Raw genomic sequence first — 23454 nt, forward strand, 5'->3', positions numbered from 1 at the left:
CAACATTAATATGACTGTGTGTGGCATGATCATGTGTCTGCATTAATATGCATGAGCTCTAAGCTCCATTTTTTCCTCCGGTTGTTTTAAACATTTATTCCTTGTCAATAATTTTATTTTAAATTTCTACTCCGTCTCATACCACTGATTCTATGAAAATGCAAAGTTTTGGTCTAACAATTCAAAGTGACAGGTAAAGATAGGTCCAAATCAAAAATATGACCCTAGTAAAGAAGAGTAATGAGGAACAAGATGCATGATGGCAACCACAAACAGAAATGACTTAGCCACTTTTATTTTTCACAAGCCCTAATTCCGCTCCTACCACAGTATTAATAGATCTTTCTCATCATAGGAAATGACAGACACACCAGCCATTGGAAGCACCAGAGAATAAGTGATTCCTGGTATAGTTTTCATCAATTGATACTAAAGATTTTATCAGTCCTTTTCACTCTGTCTGTTAATACATAGATGGCAGGGATGTCTCGGGAGGGCTTTCGTGATCTTAGGAGCCTGAGCCACGAAGCGGAACATTTCTGTCTCATCCAAATGAAGAGACATCATTCAAACGTCAAAATAGCCAAGCGCCAGTGTGCAGATTAATATTCCATGATGAGAAGACCTGTGGTCTGTTGGCCTGCCCGCACTCACACGCTTGCCAACACGCACGTTCTCTCCAGGTGGAGACCCTCCCCCACTTCTGGACAAGGCTTGAGTCTGAGAAGTGTTTCCACATGCGTTCAGGTGCTGACATCGTAAAGGATAAGGGTGGGCTCTCAGGATTCTCAGCCAACTGAGTATTTCCTGGGCTGCACCCCAGACTGGCATTTAAGCCTGGCAGCCCTGCAGTCGTCCGGTCCATGCACATCCCCCCGTGGATGCCCCGTTATCTCCGTGATGGGGTAAACTGAAAGGCCACCTCGGGGCAGATCAGGCACTTGGCCAAGCCAGATGAATTTGGCAACAGAAACCTGTGCTGTTTCCATAAAAGGCTGTTGGTCTTTTCTTATTATCAGTTAAAGGCACCACTTCCTTGCAGGTGTGCAGGCTGCTTCCGGAAGAATGTTGGATGGGTTGGGTGGGTTGTTAACACTTTCCACCTGCTAGACACCTAAGGGGGTGGAGGGCATGTAGAGTCAGTCAGTGGTGGGAAGAGCTCTTGCGGGATCAAGGTCACTGTGGAGAAGCCAAGGTCACAGGCCTCTCCCTACCTCTGGCTGACTGCCACCTTGAGGAAATTTAGGGCCAACTTTGTCTGATGTAAACTTTTCAAAAGAAGTTGGAGATCCTGCTTTTTATATAAAATCTCCGGATTTTTACAAGTTGCCAGCTAACGGAGACTTCCGGGAGCACTACACCAGCCAAACACGACACATCTGTGGGCCAGGGGCCCTTTTATGCCGGGGTCTGGCTGCTCCAAGTGTGGTCCCCCAAGGAGCAGCCTCAGCGTCTCCTGCGAGCTGGATAGAAATACAGAATTTCAGCTCCACCTCAGTCCCGTTGGTCAGAGTCGGCATTGAAACAAGATCCCAGGTGATTTGGATGCACGTTAAAATTGGAGAATTATTGTGTTGGGGGCCTGATGCAGGTTCTCACTCACTCAAAGCAAGAAGAAGCTTTTGAATTATTGGCTAGAAATTAAATGTTTTAAATGGAATTCCATTTTAAAAGCCCAAAGAGAACCTCATCCTTGAGGTATTAACTTGGATATAACTTTTCTGGGGAGACCTCCTCCCTAAAACCAGGTTAGGTGTTCTTTCTACGTGACTCCATCCCACCTTGTTCTTACTGGTATTTGCCTGTTTATGAAAGAACACCATGAAGGCAAGAGCCATGTCTTGTTCCCTTTATATTTCCAGTACCTGTCAGGGTGCCTGGCACATAGGGACGTTCAACACATGAATGAATTAGTGAAATCTCCTGATCCTAATTCAGTTATTAAAAAATTGCATAGTACCCGTAGAGAATGGACTTGAGGACACGAGGACGAGGACGGGTAAGCTGGGACGAAGTGAGAGAGTGGCATGGACATATGTACACTACCAAATGTAAAATAGATAGCTAGTGGGAAGCAGCCACATAGCACAGGGAGATCAGCTCGGTGCTTTGTGACCACCTACAGGAGTGGGATAGGGAGGATGGAAGGGAGACGCAAGAGGGAGGAGATACGGGGATATATGTATACATATAGCTGATTCACTTTCTTATACAGCAGAAGCTAACACACCATTGTAAAGCATACTCCAATAAAGATGTTTAAAAAATTGCATAGTAACTTATTTACTGTTTGGGGGGTTTAATTAGCCTTGTCAGAAGGAGGAAGACTTAGCAGCGGTACAATCTTTTTTATGCTTACAGTCTTCTCATCCACTCCTTTGGGGTGTATCTTCCATCTCACTGTTCATCTTGTTCTCCCTTACATTCCTGGGACCTGTCCCATGACCTGGCATATGTAGATGCTCAATAAGGATGTCTTGAGTGGATGAACAAGTAAAAGCAAAGATCTCAGTAGTGGCTCCTGTATTAAGTAATGCTCCTCTCATCATCATCCCTTATTTACCCATCCAAATTACAGACTCGTGGTTTAATTATAAGTTAAAGAAAAAGCTTTCAATATCTGTAATGTACATACTATGTATGTATATATATATATATACAGTGCTCACCAGCACTGTTCTGAATTAAGTGGGGTTTTAGTGCCCTTAAATATGTAGAATATATTACTTTATGAAAATAATGGGACAGTCCTTCATGTTTATCTTACCAAGAAGAAGCGTCAGGAGTACCTCCCTTTCTGAGAATTTCAGTAGGTTGCCCTTATGAAATCTGAAGTGAATTTTTTTAAAATTAGTTAGTTAATTTATCTGTGGCTGCGTTGGGTCTTTGTTGCTGCGCTCGGGCTTTCTCTAGTTGTGGTGAGTGGGCTTCTCATTGTGGTGGCTTCTCTTGTTGCGGAGCACGGGCTCTAGGCCCATGGGCTTCAGTAGTTGTGGCTCACGGGCTCTAGAGCGCAGGCTCAGTAGTTGTGGCACACGGGCGTCATTGCTCCGCAGCATGTGGGATCTTCCCAGACCAGGGCTCGAACCCGTGTGCCCTGCACTGGCAGGCGGATTCTCAACCACTGTGCCACCAGGGAAGCCCTAAAGTGAATTTTAACTACCCCCATCTGATCACATTCTTTATCCACATCTTATCTAGAATAGCATATTGTGAAGAAGGAAAACACGGCAAAGTGGATGCAAAGATAATGTTTCCTATGTTAGTGTTCATTTTTTTTTTCTTCATTTTTTATATATTCTATACAAAGGTCATTTGTCATTGGAACAAAAGCTTTTGATCCAAATAAAATATTTTAAGTTGGATTTTTAAAAAAGAAATCACAGACATTTTTGGGTTTAATGGAAGGTGAATTGCTTTACTAGGATTCTGTCACTTGATAGAAACTGACTTCCCATGGTTCTTAACAACTTGCAGTATATATTGACACTCTTAACCTTCCAGGAGAATTTATTCTATTCAGCTTTACTCTTATTTTAGGCTGGGATGGCCTCTCATTTTTGTGTTTATGCATTTGCTAGGCTTGTTTTTTTGTTTTTGGTTTTTTTTGGTGTGCGTGTGCGATTTTAAAGACTTGTTTTAGGTCTCCTGGCCTGCCATCTAGCATGGCCGTTCTGAGAGTTTGACTTCAGTTCTGAAAGGTGTGGTAGGGCTTTTCAGATAAGAATTCTATTGTAGACCAAAAGACCAGAAAACTGGCTTTCTGTATATGTGTTATAGAAGCTAGCCTTTCTGCTGGTTGTGTAAAGTGAAGGAATAATTGTCACTTTTGTAGATACTTGATTATAATGAACTGAGGCTTTAATAAGATTTCTTTGAATGATGAGGCTTTTAAAATATGCTCTGTATAGTCAACAGATTTTTTTATTTTTAATTTTAAAGAACAGTAACTTGGTTAAGCCTTTAATAACTATGTTTGCTTAATTAAAGGAAAAGTATAAAAGAGGCACATTAAATTATTAATAGTTGTTACGTTAGAAGGTGAATTTGGAGGGTGAGAGCAAGGGAGGGAGGGACTCACTTTTAGTTTATATACTTGATATTTAAAAAGCTTGTTTTGCTTTTGTGATTAATTACTAGACTAAAATGTATAAAGAATTAAGGAAGCATACAACCTAAAAAATTTAAAATAATAAAGTCTGATTGAAGTTTATTATTTGCTTTATATTTTCAAAATTCATTCTAAAAGTTATATTGTATCAGTCAGATTTTTTTTAATGGAATTTGGTGCATTAATGACCGGGGGTACTTTTGATCTCCTGCTTTCAGGATCCAAAATGTCTTCCTGTGGTACTGCCTTACAGCACAATAGTATTTGGTGATCTTGATCACTGATGTAATTGTTCACATTAAACAATACTTTTCATAATGTATAAAATAAATATTTCTGTAGGAGAAAAGTTAGAAAAGTTTATCATCAGTATTGTGTAGTTTAGGAGCAGATACTCTGGAGCCAGAGGGACTGGTTTCAAATTCTGACTCCATTGTATTCTAGCTATGTGACTTAATGTAGTTACCAGATCTCTGTGTGTGCTTTAACTTCCTCATCTGTGAAACACATACTAGTACTGTCCCCAAAGGGTTGTTGTAGGGAGTAAATGAGTTTATTTATGGAAAGCATTTTGAAGCATTCATTATGTAAAGCACTTTGTTTATGTAAAACATTGTATCAGTGTTCTCATGCTGCATAACAAACCACCCCAAAATTTAGTAGATTAGAACAACAGTTCTTTATTATTTCTTACAATTCAGGCAGGCTGGGTAGGTCTTCTGGTCTGAGCCTTGTTGTCTGGGGCTGGATTGGACTATTGGATGCTTCACTTATGTGTTTAGTGTGATGGCATCTGTGACAACAGGAGCTGGGCTTGTTCACATGGTTGTGGTCACAGGTTTCCCAACAGCAGCAAAAGAGCAAAGGCCAAATGTACAGTTGCTTTTCAAGCCTCTGCTTCAGTTACATTGACTAATATTTCATTGGTCCAAGCGTGTCCTATAACCAAACCAAACCAAACCCATAGCCAGTATGGGAGAGTACTGGCAGAGAAATTATTCAGACCATTTTTGCAGACAGTCTACTTCAAGCACTGTATAAGTATTAGCTGCTACTATTACTATTTTTATTCGTATTAATATTAACTCTCCAACATAAAGCTACTAAAAGTAAAGACATACTCAAGAAAAGCTCTTGACTGTATCTTCAGTTAGTCATTAGCACTTGCCATTTCCAAATATTGTGGGAGCCTCAAAAATTAATACTTGCAACAAGAGAGTTTTTAAGAGGAGCTTATTCTGCAGGGCTGAAATTATTGTTTTTGTTACAAACTGTAGCTGTCCCTACTGGTCTCCCTGGGAGCATTTTGCAGGTTATAAAATACAGCGATTACTATGGTAATCATATTGCAAGTATAAAATGGCTTTGACCTACTTGTTAAAATGCAGTGTGTATTAAAATAAAGACTGTGAGCTTAAAGCTAAATGAACTCTGAATAAAAACAGAATAGCAAGACCAAAGTGCTGGAGACATCTTCAAAAGGAAAGGAGGGCGTTTGATAAAGAGGATGCGTTTTTCCTCATCATTTTCCCCTAGGTCTGATAACCTCCGGGAAATGACACCATCTCAGAAAGCACTTCTGTTCTCTGCCCGACTTGCAGGCAGAAAAAAATTTTTTTCAATAATAAGAGCTACCATTTGCAAATCCACATTGTACCAGTCACGTGCTAGGTCTTTTAAGGCACTGTTTCACTTTCTCATCATGACACCTCCCCAGAGTAGGAATTATTATTCTCTTTTTATCAGTGAAGAAACTGAGGCTCAGAGAGAATAAATGACTTGCCCCAAGCCTGGGAATTCCTGCCTTCAGACGCTTGGATCACTAAGGACACATGAATCAGGATACCTGAAACCTGTAAGAATTTGGTTACAGTTAGGCAAATTGATCTGTACATTGTACATGTGTACATTGACATACTCATTTATTCAAGGAGTATTGAATGTGTGCCTATTGTGTGTTCGACAGCATGCTGATTGCTGTGTTGGTCAACAGGCAGGGCACCTGAGAGGGTCTTCTGAGGTCCAGGAAGGCTTTCCAGAGGTCAAAGATGTGTGGAGGATGAGTGGGTATTACTTCAGGGGAAAGGACTGAACTGGGTTTCAGGTAGCAAGAGCTGTAAGAGCAAGAAACCAGAGTACCTACAAACAGGGCAGTTTAGCTAGAGTTGGGGGACAGTTTTGATAAACTTAGCACTGTAAGTCAGGGTCAGATCCTGAAGGTCTCTGTGAGTCGGGGTCCTTGATCCGAGGAGTTTTGAGCAGAGAGTGACGTGCTCAGATGTATCGTTGAACGAGATCATTCCAGACACAGTGTGTAAAGTGGGATTGGGATGGGATGGGAGGAGAGGCAAGATCTCTGGCCATGAGTAAGGCTGATGCAGCAGCCCAGGAAAGAGAGAATGGTGCCTGGACCAGGGCATGGGCGGTGGAGGGGCATTTAGAAGCTGTTTGGAAGTAGAGGGAATGGAGGAGTTAAGGATGCCATCAGGTGTCTGACCTAGGAGTCTGGGTAGATGGTTCTACTGAGGAAGAAAACTTGGAAGATGGTGGTGATCCGTGGCAGGTGTGGTGAATTTTGTGTCTGTGGGACCTCCAGGCGCAGATACCCAGAAGGTAGTTAGGATGCGTGAGTCTGAACCTTAGGAAAGATGTCTGGGATAAAAAGGAGATCTGTGGTCATCAGCACTCTCTAAGCTAGCGCCTCTGCGCTCTGCCCATCCTTCTTTCCCCTCATTTGACTTTCTTTTGCCCCTTAGCACTTCTCATCTTATTTGCTGATTGTCTTTCTCCACTGCAATAGAATATAAGTTCCACAGTGACTGTGTCTGTTTTGCTCACTGCCGCATCCCCAGCACCTAGAGCAGGGCCCGGCCCTGAACACATCAGTCAGCCAACAGAGGGTGACAGGTGCCACTGGAGAGAAGGGGAGTTGATCAGCTCACCTTCAGAGCTGTACAAGAAGAGAGCCCAGGGGAGAACCTCCAAGGACTCCACTAAAAGGAGGCACAGAGAAGGAGGAGCCTTCAAAGAAACCGGAGAAGATGCCTCCTCACTTTGCTCCGAAGCTCGAATGGCAAAATGTTTAGAACTTCCAAGTACTTAAAGAGAGTGGCTCTTGGGCACCTGATGATTTCTGGAAACGGTGGGCAGGATAGAGCCGAGTAGGTGACATGCTTCAGTTTCTTTGTTCTTTTTTTGTGTGTTCTTTTTCCTTTCCTGCATTAAAAAAAAAAAAAAAAAAAATCAGCCAAATGCAAGCATGGCTCTAGGTGAAGAGGGATAACCATCAGTACATTTAATTCAACAAGAGGCAAATTGACTTTATCTTGTGGGCCAGTTGGGATCGTTTGGGAGGAGCTTTTTCTTCCCGGGAGAGTTGTGTTGAGAAAGAGTCTGGGGCTGGCTCCAGGCCCAGCTGGAAGGAGTGCTTTAGTGATCAGTTAGTGGTATTTGCTGTGGAAGCTGTACGTGGGCAGTAACGTAGCTGACAGACATTCTCTACCCTCCTCTAGAGAATCCGTTACTATGAGTAATAATTTTCCAGAAACACTTATATTTCATCTCTCACGCTATGCATTTACCAAATGCAAATCCTGCCTTCCTCATTCCCTGGTAACTCTGCTTGGTAACTTGAGGGCCTCTGTTTGGTCTCATTAGCATAACGCACTGGGGAGTTGAATGAGGCCAGAGTGAAGGTTGACTTTTTACAGCCTGATCATTTTTATGCTACCCAAGGAAGCTGCGACTCCATAGCTTATAAGTTCGAGCTCCCAGTTCTGTCCATAATTATTAGTTCTTTAGCATACATAATTTTGAGACATAATCAGCCCCAAGTATTGCAATTATCAGAGTCATATGAATTGACCTGCTGATAATTGCAGAAATGAAAAGAATGTACACATAGGTTAGCTGGTAAATTGAGGTCCCAGGAGCTCTAATTCCTGAAATTATCCTGGAAAGAAAGCTGAAGGTGAAAGCTTCATACTACAAATAGACTTTAAGCGTTCAATTATTTCAAATTTTCAATTCCATGGTGAAGAACGATTGGGTCAGTAAAGATAAGTGATGCCTTCTGATTTAACTTATTTTAGTTAATAATGTCTGCATACTCCTTTGTGCTCATCATTTTCCTAGAGAAAGGTGATTCTTGAAATGCTGTTGTTGCCCCTCCAGAGGAGGGTAGGATGTTCAGTGGCCAGTGGTAATGGAAGGCTTCCTTTGGAAAACTCCTAATTTGGGTCTTCTAACAAGGAGACTAAACATCAAGCCCAGTGACCAGAAATATCAAGCTTTACTTACATCTAGAGGGGATGATCAGCAAGAGAGTGTAAAATGCAAGGAGCCTTGAGACTTTTTCTTGGGCAGCTCATAGTAACTGATTAATTGCTTGACCCTGAGAGTTAAGTGACCCATGAGAGGTCACCTTGACTTGCCAGTAATGATCACCAATGAGAGTGATCTCATTTAAGTCATTATTGAAATACAAATGGTTCTTTTGAATGCTAACGTATTACTCCAAGTCGGTTCAGTTATAATGTGAATTTGACAGTGGTTTACAAATACCTCTCATCCCCTTATGTGTGGGGTAAGGGGCGGGGACCCCGACCATCAATCAGTAATGATTTAATAAGTGTCTGCAATGGGCTCTGATAGGCATATGTGAGAAATTCAGAAGATCCTTCAAGAGAGGACTGCTATCTTCCCAATGCTGATTTCTGTGGAAGGGGAGGGAAGGAGAGGGGCAAACAAACACAACATGCAACAGTTCAGGACATGTTCAGTGGTAGGCAGAGCAGTCGTTTATCCATGTGAGATGTCACATCAAGTGTTTGGGGCATCAGGATCAGCATGAGAACGAGAGTGGTGATGTGGGGAAACTTGCAGTGGCCTGGCTTGCCCTCAGCGCAGAGTGGGGAGAGGCCTCATGGAGAAGCAAGGATTGAAGCGGGACCTTGGAGGACTGAGGGATCTAGGTCACGTTTTCTGTGGCCGCACAGTGGATTACCACTAATTTAGTGGCCTCGGACAATACCTGTATGTATTATCTCGCAGTGCCGTGGGGCAGGGTGTGGTTGTCTTCTCGGCTCAGATTCTCAAAAAGCTGAAATCAAGATGTTTTCATCTGCATTCTCATCTGCTCATCTTCCGAGCTCATCGAGCTGTTGGCAGGACTCAGTTCCTTGCGGTGGGACCGAGGTCCCTCTTTCCCAGCCGTCACCGAAGAGATTTTTTTTTTCCTTTTAATTTTTATTGGAGTATAGTTGATTTACAATGTTGTGTTAGTTTCAGGTGTACAGCAAAGTGACTCAGTTATACATATACATGTATCCGCTCTTTTTTAGATTCTTTTCCCATATAGGCCATTACAGAATATTGGGTAGAGTTCCCTGTGCTGTACAGTAGGTCCTTATTAGTTACCTATTTTATATATAATAGTGTGGATATGTCAATCCCAATCTCCCAGTTTATCCCTCCCCGACCTTATCCTCTGGCAACCATAAGTTTGTTTTCTACATCTGTGACTCTATTTCTGTTTTGTAAATAAGTTCATTTGTACCCTTTTTTAGATTCCACACATAAGCGATATCATATGATATTTGTCTTTCTGTGTCTGACTTACTTCACTCAGTATGACAATCTCTAGGTCCATCCATGTTGCTGCAAATGGCATTATTTCATTCTTTTTTATGGCTGAGTAATAGTCCATTGTATGTATGTACCACATCTTCTTTATCCATTCCTCTGTTGATGGGCATGTAGGTTGCTTCTATGTCCTGGCTATTGTAAATAGTGCAGCAATCAACATTGGGGTGCATGTATCTTTTTGAAATCTGATTTTCTTCAGGTATATGTGTAGGAGTGGGATTGCTGGGCCATATGGTAGTTCTAGTTTTAGTTTTTTAAGGAACCTCCGTACTGTTCTCCATAGTGGCTCTACCAAGAGGTTTTAACGGCAACTTTTAGGTCCTTGCCATGTGGCCCCCTCCATCTTCAAAGCCAATGACTAAGAATCTCTCTTACATCAAAGGCCCCTCACCCTTTCAATCTGTGTGTCCAGGAAGATCCCAGTCTCTTTCAAGGGGTGATAGGATTAGGTCAGGCTCCTTGAGGATAATCTCCTTAATTTAAGGTCAACTGATTTGGGACCTCAAATTACAGTTGCAAAATTCCTTCGCAGCAGCACCTAGGTTAGTGTTTGAAAAATTGAGAGAAGGCATGTGTATTCCCCAGGGCAGGAGTCTTGGGGGCCATCTCAGAATTCTGCCTCCTCCATGGTTAGATAGTAGGCATTAAGTGTCCAAGCTGGAAACCAAAGTAATTATCAAAATTATATCTTCTAATGTGGATTGCACGCACAGCCTGGAATTGGGAGGAGGCCCTTTTAAAGGAAATGAACTTCAGAGTGGCCAGATGGTGATGTAGATTTGGAGGGGCCTGATTGGCTGGCTTGTTTCATGATCTAGGCCCAAACTACCTCCCTCTCCCTTTTTTCAGTCACTGGCAAACTCTCCTTTCTCGCCCTCCTTTCTTTTCACGCATACAGGCAGGCTTTCCCAGGAGTCCGGGTTCTCCATGGGGTGCATCTGCTGCTTAGGGGCATTTGGTGGTATCTGGAGATATTTGGGGCCATCGTAACTATCAGGGATACTAGTGGCGTCTAGTGGGTAGAGGCCGAGGCTGCTGCTCAACATCCTACATGCACAGGACAGCCTCCATAACAAAGAATTTTCCAGCCCCCAGTGTCAGTACTGCCAAGGTTGATCAGCTCTACAAAGTGTCTCCTTCCTGCCACTCTCGGGTCTCTTTCAAGCCTGAATGTGCTTCTCTTGAATTTCATCTGCCTGAATGTGTTTCTCCCCTTTTCGGCCTCAAGAATTCCTCCTCATTCTTTGAGACTTGCTGCTACCATCACTTTCTTGTGTTGGTCCAGGTCACTCACTCCACAGTACTTTTTCATACCCAGGGTACATCGCTCCATGCTTTGTTTTATCAGTGTATGTATAACAGATCTGTCTCTCTCCCACAGACTGAGTTCCTCTTGAGTGTGAGTTGTGTTCTTTTATATCTGTGTACTCAGAGCTCATTACTATAATGGCTTGTGTATAGTAGGTGCTCAGTAAGTGTAAGGTAGACAGGTGGATGGATAAAATGTCTGAGCGCCTGAAAAGTTCGTAGCAGTGAACTGCCGTTAGTTCTCAGTTTCCCATCCCAGCCGCTTACAAGCTGTGTATACTAGAGGTAGGTCACTTAACTTTTCTGTGCCTCAGTTTCCTCCTTTGAAAAATGGGGATCTTCATAGTTGCTGTTTCGAAGGTCTGTTGCAAGGATTCAGTGAGAGAGTTCCTGTATAGTCAAGAGAGTGGGCGAAAATGGGAGGGGTATTCATTTGCATAATGCTTCCTTGTTTTCCAAATGCCGAAGGAATGACCCCCCGCGCCCCCGCCAAAAAAAAAACAACAGTGGATGCAGGTGAGCATGGCTGAATGTGGCATACACCTCCAAAGTAATATACCTGAACATGCAGGACCAGAATGTTCCCATAACCACCAAGGAAAGAGATGTCAAGATTTAGGCGCAGAAAATGAAAATGCTGATACCTAGACCTCATACCCATACAGATTGCCTCTGTTAGAAGTGCTCTTAAGAGCTTGAGAAGCATCAGTTTCCCCTGCGAACTGGAAAGTTTGCCTTTTCAATTTAGGAATAGTAATCAAAGATAATATAAATATTTCCATTTCTTCCCTTCCCCAAATGTAATAATCAAGAGATTCTGTTCAATCTTTAGGTATCATTCATCAATTTTTCTAACGTACTTGATAATATAATGGAGAAGTAATGAATATATTAGTTTGGTTTTAAGAAAGCTTTAAAAATACAAGTTCTGGGCCCTGTCCCAAACATAATGAATTTAAATTTCCAGGGTCGGGGTCCAGGAATCTGCAGAATTGACAAAATCGCAGATGGTCCTTACATACACATAGTCTGGCATTTGGAAACTAATGTACTTAGTGATACTTGGCATTAGGAAGCAGATTGAGAGTCCCAAATTCCGGCATGAACAGGGATGACGGGCTGAATTAAAAAATAAAAAAAGAATAGACCTGCACTTGGAGCCAGAAACCCAGCTACCCAGGTGTAGAATAAAGTAGATAGATTCTAGTCAGAGACACATGAAGGGAAAAGAAAAACAAACAGTCTACATTTATACAGGTTTTGGTCAACAGCTCAGTGTGAATCAAATTAATATGATCCTAAGAATCACCGAATCGGGAACGAGAAGGGCATAAACCCACCCTGTTCTGCCCTGGTCAAATCATGCTGGAAAGTTTTTCGTTATTAAGAACATTTTAAAACATAATCAGAAGTAGAAAGAATAGTACAGTGAATCCCTATGTAATAGAGTTAACAGTTATCAAAATTTTGGTACATTTCCTTCATCGATCTCTTTTTCCTTTTGCTTATAGTTCCTCCCTCCTTCCCCCTCTCCTTTACTATTCTCCTTCCTAAGTATTCGAAAGCAAATCTCGGACATCATGTTATTTTAACCTTATGTACCTAAACAGGTTTCTCTAAAAAGCATGGATATTTTCTTACGGGACCGTATCTCACCGAACAGCACTGACAATAATTCCTCATTCTCATTTAATTGGGGTGTCACAGTTTTAAGTGGCGGGGATGCAAAAGGGTTGGTTTGAAGCCGTGTCCCATGAGGAACAGTGCACAGAAGGAGGTTGATAGACGATAAAGACTCAGGTTTTTGAAAGACACTGAGTGGAAGGGTTGGCTGGCCTGGCTCTCTGGGATCCACATTGGTGGCGTATCGGCTGCCAGTTTACTGTAAGCAAGAACTTAATCCAGGAGCCAGCTGTCTACTGATGAACTGAACTGCCTCAGGAGCTTTCTCTCCTGCAGGGGTGGAGCATGAGATACAATTGAATGGTTTCTTTCATTCATTTTGTGAATAGTTATCAAGTGTCTGCTGTGTTAGGTGCTGAGGATTGCTGTGCAGAATAAGACAGATGCAGTCCCTTCCCTCATGGAGCTTCCAGTCTCAAGCACTGTTTCCCACAATGTGACATGGTTTGGGGTGGTCCAGAATCCATTAATTAACTAACATTGAGTTACACGGTTAAAAACAGTTCTCTTTTCAGTGTTCTAAACTTCGTAAGTACATCAACAAGGAGATCTCATTTGGGTGCTAGAGTTGGCACTTCTCTAAAACTTGATCATCTCCCTTTTTAGTTGAGAAAGAACAACGTCGTGGTCATAGCCTTTGGCATGCCACAGTTCCTCAGTAACTGTTTTTTGAGTAATTTGTTAAACATCTTTACAAAAACAGAAGAATAGGAAAATGCTTAATACAGGAATAATAAAAGCCAGAGTGATACAAGGGATGTTTTTAACTTTTGGGTTTTTGTCTGTATTTGTTTTTCACTCTTTAGATTTGCATACATTAAAATTTACTCTTAGGTTTACCGTTTCGTGAGTTTTTACAAATACATCCAGTCATGTAACCAGTGCCCCATCCAAGATACAGACCAGTTCTCTATCACCTTCTAAATTTTTCTCAATCCCACCTCCCATCTCCAACCCTTGGCTTTCTGTGTCTATAATTTTGCCTCTTCTGGAATGTCACATGAGGGAATCATACAATAGGTAGCCTTTTCAGTCTGCCATCTTTCTCTTAGCACTGCGTGTTTGTGATTCATCCATCTTGTTGCTTATGTTTGGTCCTTTTACTCACTGGGTCGTATTCCATGGTCTGGATGTCCCACAACTTGTTTATTCAATATAAATAATAATATAAGGCACATTCAATATGACAAATCATGAACACGGTGTTTAATAAAAGCAGATTTAGCAGAAATCCTGAAGGTGGTATGCAAATGAGTGAGTCTTGGGGGGAAAAACTAATCTGACCAACGTATGCATTAAAGGGTTGTTGGTGGTTGTTCATCTTTTTGTTTTTTTGGCTGCTCTGCATAGCTTGTGGGATGTTAGTTCCCCGACCAGGGATTGAACCTGGGCCCTTGGCAGTGAGAGTGTGGAGTCCTAACCACTGGACCACCAGGGAATTCCCAGTTGTTCATCTTTTAATATCTTACCCAAACCTTCAACAAAGTGTTTGATTGAAATATAAATAGGTTTCCTATCACCTTAAGTCAGAACATATCTTTGGGGGCCTCCAGGTAAACCCAGTGATCTCCAGAGCTTTCTCTTCACATTCTCTCAATCATTTATTTTCATTTGTTCATTTCCTCCCTCCCTCCCTCCCTCCTCCTTCCTTCCCTTCCTCCCTCCCTCTTGCCCTCCTTGTCCTTCTCATTCTCATTCTGATATTCTCTCTCCCTCCCTTCCTCCCTTCCTCCCTTCCTCCCTTCCCCATCTCCTCCCCCTAATATTTCACTGGAGTTTATGTAACTGAATTAATTAGACCTATTTCTCAAGGAGTTGGTTTTCCATAGAATTCACTTTGCAGTTAGCATGACAGAAGAGCTGGCATATTAATCAAATGCTACAATTTGTTCTTTGTATCTGAATCAGGCTGGGGTTGGGCTTCCTGCTTATCAGTTGTCCCTTTATACCATTCTGTCCTTCGAAGGGAATGAGCCAGGATTCTTTGTGATAGGACTGGGTGATGGTTGTGAGTGTTGATAGATTGGGTGTGGAAATGCTTAACAGGGACAGACTCTATCTCCTTAGTTAGTGTTACAGAGTCCCCAGGATATAAAGTGTCTTATGAAAATAAATAAGAGCTTTTCTTTTCCTTTCTTTGGCTGATGATATCGGTACCATTTAACAGAATAAAATGATAAAAATCTTTGTTCTTTCTTAAATAACATGTTAATTGCTGTTCTCGGTATTTATTCACTTGGTATTTCTGAAATATATTCATTTTATAGACATTTCTGTCCCCCAATGCATTTTAAATCCTCAAGCATACTCAAAGTATATATATTTTATGTAGTCTTTGTGTGTCTAGTGGGGTGGGAGGGATGCTCTTTGTAGCTAACCAGGAGATCAAAGTATGTAGCTTTCTCCATTTAGTCTGTTTGCTGCAGAATACAAAGGCTGCTAAAGGATTTGAGTGCATATCTTAAAAGCTCATCAGAAATATTCCAAGCTCTAGATTTTTTTTTCTCTCTCAGCAACATTTCAGATATGGAGGTTCTCCTCGGTTGCCCCTGCTAGTGTTGCTGAATTTAAAAAGGAAGAAAGAAAGATCTGTTCTGTTTTCTCATCTGTGGAATTGAGGGGGTTGGACTAGATGGGAGATGTCAGATTTATAGCACTAGTGCTGTCACTCCTTTTCCATCTACATGACAGACATCACTAATCAATCACAGCATGCTTTCCTGCCATATGTAGCCTCAGACTTCTTATCAAATCGCACTCCAGGAATCCACTACTAATCGATCAGTGTTAGCCCAAGAGATGAAATCTATTTGCCATTGTGAAACATGATGGGGTTTAGTCTCTAGTGCAAACTTAAGATGGTTTATGAATGTCAGATCACCACTGCATGGTAGCAGGAAGATGTTGGAGGGCATGGGCAGTTTCAAGTGAAGAAGATTTCAGATCACTACGTTTATGCTCTTTGAAGGCAGACATCATGTTTTATTCATGTTTTTCCTTGCTTACCCAGCCTATAAGGCAAACCCTTTCTCTTAGTAGACATTAGATACATGTTTGTTAAATGATGCATGAAGAAATGAATGGAAAGCTTGGCCTTGGCCAATTCTTCCCTCTCTAAGACTGCACAGTTCAGTGCTTCTTCCAAAGGGCAGGCGCAACCCTTGCCATTATTGAATTTCTCTACTTTAATTCAGGCCATTGCTACAGATTGGCTAGATCACTCTGTGTTCTTATCTGCCGAGCACTGGCAGGGCCCAGCAACTCAGCATCGTTGGTTGGACTTTACGAGTTCCCTCTCCATCCATTGTCCAGGTCATTCATAAACTTGTTGAGTAATACTGAGGAGGGTCCAGTCTTTCCCTGCTGGACTCTGAATTCTTTCAACTTGATTTGTGGTTGAGAATCTGAAGGTTTCATGATAAAGAGAAGAATTCTGTCATGGTTTTGGGATTTATCACAGAAGAGAATCACATATTTGACACTTAACATATGCAGCCTTCATTAATTATTTTGGGGGAACTATATTTTAAGTTTCTTTATTAAAAGGACCAGATTGGATAACTCTTTAAATTTTGATAGCATGATAATGTTACTTTTGCAGGGTAGATTCAGTAAATATTCAGTGGTCTTCAAGATAGTTTCATGAAAATAGGCTGAAGCCTCTGTCTTCTTCAGCTTTCAGAAGAAAATCACCTTTTAAAACAGAAGGCATTTTTTTCCCACCCAGGCACTGAATTTCATCTAATAATAACACCAGCTACCCATTTAGTAAATATCAATTTTAGGCCAAGCATTCTGCTAAATGCTTTACATTTATTATCCCTAAACCTCAAAACAACCCCAGGACTAGTGCTGTGAATTCCATTTTACAGATGAGATGAATGAAGCTTGGAGAAGTTACATAACTTGGCCAAGGTCACTAGGTGATAGGTGGCAGTACTGGGATTTAAAGCCAAGCCTAACTCTCAAGTGTTTCCTCCGAAGGGTACCAACTCCCTCAGTGTAGATGTTACCCCCTCCAGGAAGCCTTCCATCAGGTACCACTTTTCTGCAAGGCTGGTTGAGATGTTCTTCCTCTGTGTTTCTATAGTCATTTATGCTCCCTTACGATGACACTCTCGATCTGTTTATCTGCTTCCTCTACCACCAGAGTAAGATTCCTGAGGACAGGGGCTCTGTGTTTCTGTTGGTTTGTTTTTTTGTGTTTTTTTCTGCCACTTTTGTTTAATGGCTGAATGAATACAGCTTTCCCAGGAGTTCTCTGCCACTTCACCTTGGTACCTAGGAGCCATATTAATGTATAGCTAGGCCCGTAAGAACCTTCTGTAGTTCAGAATTCATTATATTTGGGGATAAAAGATCTAGGGAAATATAGTCCACCTCTAAATGTGGAATGGCAGAGTTGCCTGTCTTTAATACTACTAAGTGCCTTCTGCTTAACTCTGTCATTGCATTATCAAGCTGTTTCAGTTTTCCTCAGTTCAGTCTTTTATTAACTGTACTTTTATGAGTGATTAATACATGCAGATGTTCTTATGTTTATCCCGCTTGAGATGCCTTGTGCTTCTTGAATCTGAAGATTCATGAGTTTTATAAATTCTAGAAAATTCTTAGCCATTATGCCTCTTCTGAATGTCTATTCTCTCCCAACGGGACACCTATTAGACATATGTTGGCCCTTCTCAGTCTATCCTCCGTATCTCTTAACCTCATTTTCATAGTTTTCACCTCTTTATCCCTTTGTGTTTCATCTTGTGTAATGTACTGAGATCTGTATTTCTCTCTTCAGCAGTATTTAGCCTTCTGTTTCACCTCTCCATTGAGTTTGAAATTTTAATGACTCTGTGGGTAGAGAGAGGCGTCATGTCTTTTTTTTTTTTTTTAAGAGTTTCATTTCTAGCGTTACTGTGTTTAACCATTTTAAACTTTATTAATGTTCTTTTCCAAAATGTTGTTTTATGACCTCTAACTCTTTTTTTTTTTTTTAATTATTTATTTATTTATTTATTTATGGCTGTGTTGGGTCTTCGTTTCTGTGCGAGGGCTTTCTCTAGTTGCGGCAAGCAGGGGCCACTCTTCATCGCGGTGCACGGGCCTCTCACTGTCGTGGCCTCTCTTGTTGCGGAGCACAGGCTCCAGACGCGCAGGCTCAGCAATTGTGGCTCACGGGCCTAGTCGCTCCGCGGCATGTGGGATCTTCCCAGACCAGGGCTCGAACCCGTGTACCCTGCATTGGCAGGCAGATTCTCAACCACTGCGCCACCAGGGAAGCCCTGACCTCTAACTCTTGAGCCTCTGATTCTCATGCTTGTTGACTTGTGACCTTTGACTCTGTGTTTTGTAATTTACTATTGGGAGCTCATGCTTTGCAGGGCCAGTTTTAGCCCAGGTTACAGGACTGACTCTCCAGGGCAATTTTTCATTTGCTTCTGTGGGGGAATTCTTGGCATATCATGAACAGGACCAAATTTTATATTAACTGTTCATTTGGAGTTTTCTGATTCTGCCTTTGGTTATTCATACTCCACTCTCAAGAAAGGCATAGGCCTAGTGTTTCTAATTCTCAACTTAAACGTTTCCCTCCTGCTCAGAACACAGATAGAAAGACAAGTTTCCTTGGGTTGGTTGACAGTTTTTCTAATCTGTTCACTGAGGGTGCAGTCCTCTGGGAGTGTTCCTGGCTTTCTGTAGGGGTCTACTAACAACTTGCTGCTTCTCCTTGTTCCAAGGCCTCCTATTCTGTCCTGCTTGGGCATTCAAATCCTAGCCCCTAGGGAACTAAGACAAACCATTCCCCTGTTGCCAGCCACCTGCCCTTCTACCTCATAGCCCCAGCGTGAGTTTGCATGCTGATCATTCTTGTTTGTAGTTACCTCTTTATTTCTACCACCTGGGTTCTCTCCTTTCTTAATTGTGAGTCAGCTAAGCCCTTAAAATAATTTTTGTTATATTTTACCTAGCATATCTAGGGTCTTTGAAGGGTTGGAATTTTCAGGCTGTCATCATTTGCCATCTTGCCAGAAATAGGAGCTTATTACAAGCTCATAGTAAAATAATCAAATAATACACAAGAGTATATGATGAAATATTACTCTCCTTTCCATCTTCGACCTGCTTAGTTCTCAAACCACCTTGCCAGGTATAATAACCTTTATCATTTTCTTCAGCATAGTTCTAGAAGCATTTTATGCACATAGAGCATACATATGTATATACAATACATGGAGATTTATTTATTCAAGCAGGGATATATTTTACCTTCTGCACTGTACTTACTAATGTATTTTGGAGTTCATTGTTTATTAGTGCATTTAACTCTGCCTCTTTTTTCTCATAACGGTATAGTATTCCATGAAATACATGTACCATAATTTTACCATTTCCCCTATTTTTATTGGATGATCGTCTTCAGTTATTGTGATATTATAAACTATCCTACAATAAACATTCCTGATCATATGTCTTTGCTGACTATCATTTAACGTAATTCTCTTTGTCTCTTTCTCTCTCCTCTCCCCCACCCTGGTTAATTTTATGTGTCAACTTGACTGGGCTAGGGGATATCCAGATAGCTGGTAACATTATTTTATTTTATTTTTTTAAATTTATTTTATTTATTTTTGGCTGCATTGGGATTTCGTTCCTGCGCGTGGGCTTTCTCTAGTTGTGGTGTGCGGACTTCTCATTGCGGTGGCTTCTCTTGTTGCGGAGCACGGGCTCTAGGTGCGTGGGCTTCAGTAGTTGCAGCATGCAGGCTCAGTAGCTGTGGCACGCGGGCTCTAGAGCACAGGCTCATTAGTTGTGGCACATGGGCTTAGTTGCTCTGCAGCACATGGGATCTTCCCAGACCAGAGCTTGAACCACTGGCCCCTGCATTGGCAGGCGGATTCTCAACCACTGGGCCACCAGGGAAGCCCCTGGTAACATTATTTTTGAGTGTGTCTGTGAGGGAGTGTCCAGAAGAGATTAGCATTTGAATCAGTGGACTTCCTACAGAAGAGTCCTCCTGACCAATGTGGGTGGGCATCGTCCAATCTATTGAGGGTGTGAAGAGAGCTAAAAGGCAGAGGAAGGATCAATTTACTCTCTCTGCTTGAGCTGTGACTTCCATATTCTCCTGCCTTCAGACATTGGCACTCCTGGTTCTCAGGCCTTTGGACTGGGACCAGGACGTGCACCACTGGCACGCAGTTCTCAGGCCTTTGTACTCAGACTGCATTATAACACCAGCTTTCTTGTTTCTCCAACTTGGAGACTACAGACCATGGGACTCTTCTATCTCCATAACCATGGGTGCCAATTCCTATAATAAATCTCCACATATCTCTCTATATATCCTACTGGTTCTGTATCTCTTGGAAACCCTAATGCACACTCCCACTCACTAGGAGTTGGTGACCTTAGCACCTTGCATGGGACCTGACACGGAGTCGGCACTGAATTCACATCTGTTTCGTGAATGACTAATACCAAGAAGCCAAACCAGCAGTCAGACCATCCCAACCCCCCAGGAAATATATTTTTTTAAAATTTAATTAATTAATTAATTTGGCTGCTTGGGTCTTTGTTGCTGCGCACGGGCTTTCTCTAGTTGTGGCGAGCGGGGGCTACTCTTTGTTGCGGTGCAAGGGCTTCTCATTGTGGTGGCTTCTCTTGTTGCAGAGCACAGGCTCTAGGCATGCAGGCTTCAGTAGTTGTGGCTCGTGGGCTCTAGAGCGCAGGTTCAGTAGTTGTGGCGCACGGGCTTAGTTGCTCCGCGGCATGTGGAATTTTCCCAGAGCAGGGCTCGAACTTGGGTCCCTTGAATTGGGAGGCGGATTCTTAACCACTGCGCCACCAGGGAAGTCCCAGGAAATGTATTTTGATTTCATTAATAACACTAGTTCTTGACTATCCAATAGTCTGCAGCTATTGAGTGGGCACAGCATGTGGTCCAGATATGAGCTAATACCATCTTTACAACAACCTTGTGAGATGGGAGATTTCATGATCATGCTTTACAGACAAGGAAACTAAGGCACAGGTTACATAACTAGTAAGAGGCGGAGGCTATCACTGAAACACCTGGCCTCTTGAATACTGCCTTTTAATTAACACTTGTCACAGCTAACATAGGATGTATCATTGTTCATTCCTTTGTTTATTCATTCATTTATTCCGTCCACAAATATTTACTGAGAGCTCACAGTGTTCCAGGCAGGAAGTAATAACAGTGTGATGAGGAATGGAAACATCCCAACTGTGGTGGAATTTACAGTGTAAAGGGAGAGACAGATAAAGCAAAAAAAAAAAAAAAATACAAGTGAAACTGTGATGAGTGCCCCGGAAGGGGGTAATAATGGGGAGAATTTAGAAGCACCTAGCTGGGGGGTTCTTCCCAGCAATAGAGGGTCTCCAAATCTGTGATAAGTTGGATGAGCCTTGAAGGACGAGTCAGATGGAAGGGGTTCCCGGCCTTCCTCGTGTATTCTGCTGTACACCATAATTTTGCTTTTGCAGCTACTGCCAGCTCTGGGGACCTCCACGTGCAAGGGCCAGAGGGCCTGTGTCCTTCTGCTTCTGAGGAAAGGTGGCTGAACCCCACCCCCACCCCCCACCGCCATCAGCCTTTTCTAATTTTAAAGCAGTAGCTCCCTTGATTGAAATCTCAATTTGGGAACAGGCCTAGGATTGGCCTGGAGCTTGGAATTTTCACCAATAAGCGCAGCGGTAGGTGGGGAGGCGTCCCTTTAAGCAGCTGGGAGGCAGCCTGGAGAGCTGGAAGCGTCCCTCCTGGGGACCTGAGCGATTTTCCTGGATCCAGAGCTGCGCAGGGAAGCAGCTGCCAGCTGCCACCACCGCGCCCCGGGAATGTCACCTCCCTTGCGCGGAGCCCCTGCAGGGCCCCCTCTGGCTCCGGGCAGTTGGCGGCCGACGCCCCGCCGGTCTTCTTAGCCGCAGCCGCATCCCCTGCCCCTGGGTCTGCGGCCCCTTCCCCCCAGCCCCTTAGTTCCCGGCGGTGGAGGCGCCGCAGCGGCGAGCGATGCAAGGCTGAGCCGGGTAAGCGGCCCCCCAGGGCCAGGGCGCACGGAGGGGGCACTGGGGCGCGGGGGCTCCTGGTTCTCACCACCCTCTCTAGGAAAGGGGGCCTTAAACTGGGACAGTAACCTCTGGGAGAGATGCACCTTGCCACACAGACACTGGGGAGGTCATGAGCTATAGGGAGGGGACCTTGGGGTCCTTTTGATCTGAGCGTCTCCCAGCTTTTGCGCACTTGATTAACCAATAATGGTAACAGTATCACGAGACAGGGATCATGTTGTTACTGTATTAGGACTTCTTCGAGGGAAACATTTAAACGTCCCTGAACTTGCTTTTTAAACAGCCTTTATTCTCTTACAGTTCATTTCCCTCAAGTACTTAAAATGTATGTATTGTTAATGACCTACTTATTTATTTCCCTGACACTCTCAAAAAATGTTTCATGTCTCCAGGAAGGTCTACTTTAAAAGATTATGTGTTTCTCCCCACATTCCTCATTGCTCGTTTTCCTAGAACTTTAAAAATTCCTTGCTTTTCTCCTTGGTGGATATCTGTAATTAAGCAGCTCTGAAATGTGTTCCTTTATTCTCTCTGAATTGGGGGTGGAAGTAGGGGAGAGGCCCCCCTCTCCTGGCCTTCCTAGCTCTGAGAAAAGAGTCTGTGGGATGGGGAAAGCTGTTGGGGGGAGTTCATTGGAACCCTGCTCTCCCAGGATTGCAAATGTACCCTCTTGGCTGTTGGGAGACTTACCTGAGATCATGCAAATCTGGAGTGCCTAGGCAGCTGTATCCTGGGAAATTTTAAAACCAAAATAATCTATAGGGATTGGGCTGGGGGAGGGGTAAGGTTTATTTAAAAGATGCCTTTTCAGCTTCCTCCCTCTCCCCAATCTGTTTGCTCATGTGTACCTAAGGAAGAACTTGGAAGCCTAATGTAGAGGGCCAGCGGGTTGGTCGTTTTTGTTTGTTTGTTCTTTGGGTTTTGTTGTTGTTGCTTTTGAAGATGAGGCTGCTGGGCTGCTGGAAGAAAAGCCTTCCAAAATTGGAGCAAAGTCTGATGCATGGATTGCCAAAGTCCATTTCCGCCCATATTAAATTATTTTGGCTTGTAACAGCCCTCATCTTGCTGGATTACCTTTATTTGCAGTTGTTTGGGTGTTGTGTGACTCATTTGTATACTTTGGGTTCCCTGCTTTCTGCAAACAGATGTTTTTATCTGTGCAGCTAGCTGAGTAGTTAGAGAGATGGACACAGCCCTGTATGTACAGACAGAACAAATACCACTTGGGGAGGATTTGGGCCTTTCCTTTTTCAAATCATCAATTGCCAAATCTTCCCAGCCGTTAGGCAATTCAGATAAAGGTGTCAAGGGAGATGAGCAGTGAAGAATTTATATGTACAGCTAATTCTGCTCATCCTACAATAAAACATCTTCCCATGGGGCCAAAAAGTGGGGGTGTGGGGAAAGCTTATAAAAATAATCCTGTGTTCTTAGTCACTGACTACCCAGCTCTCCCTGGATTTCTGAGAACCTGCCAGGAGAAACTGTTGACTGGATGGAAGTTTCAAGAAATGCTGAACAGAAATCAGTACAGGCCCTCCTTGAGCGACTTTTATTTCTGCTTGGAGGAAGGGAACACTTTGTTAGAATAACAAATCGTGGCTGCTTTTCAAGAGCAGAAAACA

The 23454-nt window shown here is 42.8% G+C and overlaps 1 protein-coding gene across 2 annotated transcripts in view; it reads left to right on the top strand.

Moving 5' to 3' along the window:
- The window catches only part of PRICKLE2 (prickle planar cell polarity protein 2), a 358862-nt gene that overhangs the window by 146864 nt on the left and 188544 nt on the right, over positions 1 to 23454 (top strand). The window contains exon 1 of one of the 2 annotated variants that reach the window (XM_082344700.1): positions 21514 to 21787. The exons of the other annotated variant lie outside the window; for it this stretch is intronic. The gene's annotated coding sequence lies outside the window, so the exon portion shown is untranslated. Of the gene's footprint in view, positions 1 to 21513; positions 21788 to 23454 lie in introns of those variants that run through there. 2 annotated transcript variants of the gene reach the window in all.

This window comes from Balaenoptera borealis, assembly GCF_965194805.1.
Source record: "Balaenoptera borealis genome assembly, chromosome: 12".
In the NCBI taxonomy this organism is placed as follows: domain Eukaryota; kingdom Metazoa; phylum Chordata; class Mammalia; order Artiodactyla; family Balaenopteridae; genus Balaenoptera; species Balaenoptera borealis.